Source organism: Ziziphus jujuba, chromosome 2 (assembly GCF_031755915.1).
Source record: "Ziziphus jujuba cultivar Dongzao chromosome 2, ASM3175591v1".
In the NCBI taxonomy this organism is placed as follows: Eukaryota; Viridiplantae; Streptophyta; class Magnoliopsida; order Rosales; family Rhamnaceae; genus Ziziphus; species Ziziphus jujuba.
Genome location: NC_083380.1, coordinates 21,514,866 through 21,518,979, shown reverse-complemented (window position 1 = coordinate 21,518,979; position 4,114 = coordinate 21,514,866). Strand labels below are relative to the sequence as shown.

Below are 4,114 nucleotides of genomic sequence, written 5' to 3'. Positions count from 1 at the left end.
GAGACATCCGTAAAGTTTTTTAACTTGTAATGCATGTCTATTCTTAAAATGTTAAGTGCTTTTAATTTGTAGATGCATGTCTATTTTTAAAATGTTAAGTGTTGTTTTAAATTACATAAAGATAGACATGCATCCAAAAATTAAAAACTTGTGTATGTCCACATCATACAAAAGTTCAATACAAATATATAATCTTGTTTTTATCCCCATTACTTGTTTTAACGTCACCCTTTTATTGCCCTTCTTCTTTTATAGTAATGGGTTATGATCACTTTGATCCATATGGGAGCATAAATATCAAATGGGATGTTGTCTCGTGGACCCCTGATGGCTATGTGGTGAGTGTCCTTTTTTTTTCTTTTTTTTTTCGGTAATCAACACGATGAGTGAGTGTCACGATATGAACATGTACTCAAACTTCATTTTTCTTAATGTGTGGTGAATACTCAAGTAGGTAAAATAATAATTTAAGAAAATTAATCATTGTCCAATGTATATTACTAAATAAAGTGAAAACAATCACAAAAAGAAAAGGGCAAGGCCCATAACTAAGTATTATATGTTCTATTGTGTATCATATGTTCAATAAATTTGACCATCGGTAAGTTAATATGGTATTACAGTTCAGAATTCAGTTATCTGTGCGGAGCAACTAATCTATACTTGAAAAAAATTCTATTATCATAATCAATATCAGGCCGTGGTTAAGATCCAAAACCGGCAAATGTTGCAAATAATGAGCCCAGGTTGGGCATTAGGATGGACATGGTCTAAAAAAGAGGTGATATGGTCAATGGTGGGAGCTCAACCCACTGATCAGGGAGACTGCTCCAACTTCAAAAATGGCATTCCACACTGCTGTAAGAAGAGCCCCACCATTGTTGACTTGCTTCCTGGTGTCCCAAAGAACCAAATGGTTACTTCTTGCTGCAAAGCTGGTGTCTTGGCATCGTGGGGACAAGGCCCCGAAGCTGCGGTATCAGCCTCCCAACTGAGTGTCTGTCATTCAGGCACTTCAAATTACACTGTAAAACCACCAAAAGATTTCTATTTGTTTGGTCCTGGAACAGGCTATACATGTATTTGCTTCGCTTTCCTTCTCGCCCGATGGTCGTCAAAAAACTCAAGCAATGAGTATGTTATCTAATATTCTTCCATGTTTATTTAATTACATATTAATTATCTTATGTGTTTGTTTGATATGCATGGTTTGACCTACTTACTAATTTGGGCTTCAATAGCCAGACTGTTGAAATATTAAGCATATAGTCTGGCTACTAATTAAAGTAGTTTTATACAATTAATTTGCATGATATATTTATAAATTATTAATTTACAGTGACATGGACGGTGACATGCACTTATTCACAACTCGTGGCCTCTAAGAAGCCGACATGTTGCGTTTCTTTGTCGTCTTTTTACAACTCTATGGTCACTCCTTGTCCAACCTGTGCTTGTGGGTGTAAAGATCTCAACAATTGCATCATGTAAGCTACATGCCTTCTTCTTCTTCTTCCTTTTTATTTTCTTTCAACAGAATAATAAGTGAAAACATATTAGGTTGACATTATATATATATATATATATATATATATATATATATATATATATATATATATATATATGTATCTGTAATATATAGCTAGCCGTCTTCCATATTTCATAAACAAATAGTACAAGTCTATCATCTAGAAAAATTGTTGACGTTTTTTTTGCTTATACATTATAGAATATTCTTTTGTATGACCTTAAATATAAGAAGTAATGTAAAGTAATGCAATGCATGCAGGAAGGATTTGAAGATTTCAAGTGAGTTGAAATCAGAGAAAAGAGGACTATTGGAAGGGAATAATGGAGGAATGGTAGAGTGCACAAAGCATATGTGCCCCATCCGGGTTCATTGGCATGTAAAAGATAACTACAAGGAGTATTGGCGTTTGAAGATTACTATCACTAATTTCAACTACTTGATGAATTATACTCCGTGGACTCTTGTTGCTCAGCATCCCAATCTCAACAATCTCCCCAATGTTTACAATTTTCTCTATAAGCCCCTCAATCAATACCAATCACAAGTAAGTCTACTAGTTTAGAAAAATGTAAAATTGGTTTAAACTGTATACATAAGATTTTCACCTTTTTGTTGTCTTCATCATGACATAATTTCATTTGGGATAGTTGGCAATTTTAACATAGTTCTGAGACCAGGTAATATAAAAGTCTTATAAATGTTCAAAGCTTGGCACCTCAATTTGAATTTGCATTGATATTGAATAATTATTTGAGTTGTTTGGCACGTCTAATGTCCTGCTTCTTTCTTCTCTCTTTGATATACATTATCGTACTTGTTTTTGATAAGCAGTAATAGCTTTGGGGAATGGATAGTGTCTAAACAGCATGCATATATCATGTATATTAATATTTTTCTTGACTTGTTATTCTATTTGTATATATGCATGCAGATGATACAGGAATGTTTTATGGTATAAAATACTATAATGAGCTATTAATGGAAGCTGGACCTAATGGAAATGTGCAGTCAGAGTTGATTCTTCGAAAGGACCTGAAAACATTCACATTGAATCAAGGTTGGGCATTCCCTTCGAAAATTTACTTCAATGGTGATGAATGTATGATGCCCCTTCCTGAGTCATATCCATTCCTACCCAATTCTGCTTATGCAAATCCAACTTCATCATATACCTTGTGTACCTTTTTGCTCTTGGCTGTACTCATCTGTTTGCGGTCATTCCAATAGGCATGAACTGTGAAAAGCAAAAGAGGGTCTTGCCATTAGCTGTATAAAGCCATATTTACCTACATAAAATCATTATGACAATCTACGATAGATAAAAGGTTATTAGTTTTGTTAGTTTTTAACTTGTGATGGTGCTTTGGTCCTTAACTTTTTTTTTTTTTTTTTTTTGGCACTTTGATTTCTAAATTTCACTTTTTGATGCACTTTAATCATTAAAGTACTATTTTTGGTTTACTTTTTAATAGTTTTAAGATATATGCAATGCACTTGATGCAACATATAGACTTCTTACCATTTGATTTTGTAATTTCAATATTTTCTATTGCAATATGTGCATTGTATATTTTAAAACTGCTAAAAGTCAATCAAAAATAGTTTTAACTTTTAAAAATTAAAGTGCACCAAAAATTGAAGTTTAAAAAACTAAACTGCCAAAAAAATAAAAATAAAAAAATATAATCATCAAAGTGCCACTCTAGACATACATACTTAAGGACAAACAGAGCTAAAAAATGAATCATCAAAGTGCCACTATAGACATACATACTTAAGGACAAACAGAGCTAATAAACCATGCAGAAATGGTTGGTTGAAGAATGGAAATGTAAGATGTATACAATGAAACTAATTGTAAACTTTGTCATTACAAGGCTACAAAGCTGTGAAGCTAGAAAATATACAAGGTATAATTTATCCACAATTCTAACAAAATGATATTGCAGTTTAGTTCATCACTTTGAAGAAACTTATATATAAGAACATAGTTCATAAATATATATATATATATATATATACAAATATAATATATTATATAAGAACATAGTTCCCATCTTATGTTAACAATATGACAAATGTTAAAAGTTCCTACTTGTTCAAATAAATTATTTGTAATAATTCAATAATTGAAGTAACATTTTCAGCATTTAAAACGTCAACACATTCCCCACAAAATAAATTTGAAATATATTTTTTAAGTTATTTAAAAACAGGAAATTAAAATTCTATACCAGAAATAGTAGTTGTTCAAAAAGTGTTGTAGTCTGTACATGTATCCATTAAAAATGAATAAAAAATAAAAAAAATAAAAAAAAAAGAGGTATGTAATTGTATCACATCTACAATCTACATCATCTACCTAATTAAGCATATCTTTTCGAATATCTTATAAGAAGTCCAAGTTGAAGTGCTTGATGTTGCAGAAATTTCAGCTGTAGGTTAGAGAAGACAAAAAGAATTAATACATAAATATCTTTATCAGTTTTAATAAGACTTTAGTGATTAAAACAAGTTTACATTATACACGAGGATCTCGTTTCGTTAGGATATATTGAATTTGAAAAATAATACAAAGCTTTG

At 31.2% G+C, this 4,114-nt stretch overlaps 1 pseudogene; it reads left to right on the top strand.

Moving 5' to 3' along the window:
• The first annotated feature begins 257 nt into the window (after nt 1-257).
• Nucleotides 258-2,758, top strand: LOC107419021 (COBRA-like protein 4; annotated as a pseudogene).
• The last annotated feature ends 1,356 nt before the right edge of the window (nt 2,759-4,114 follow it).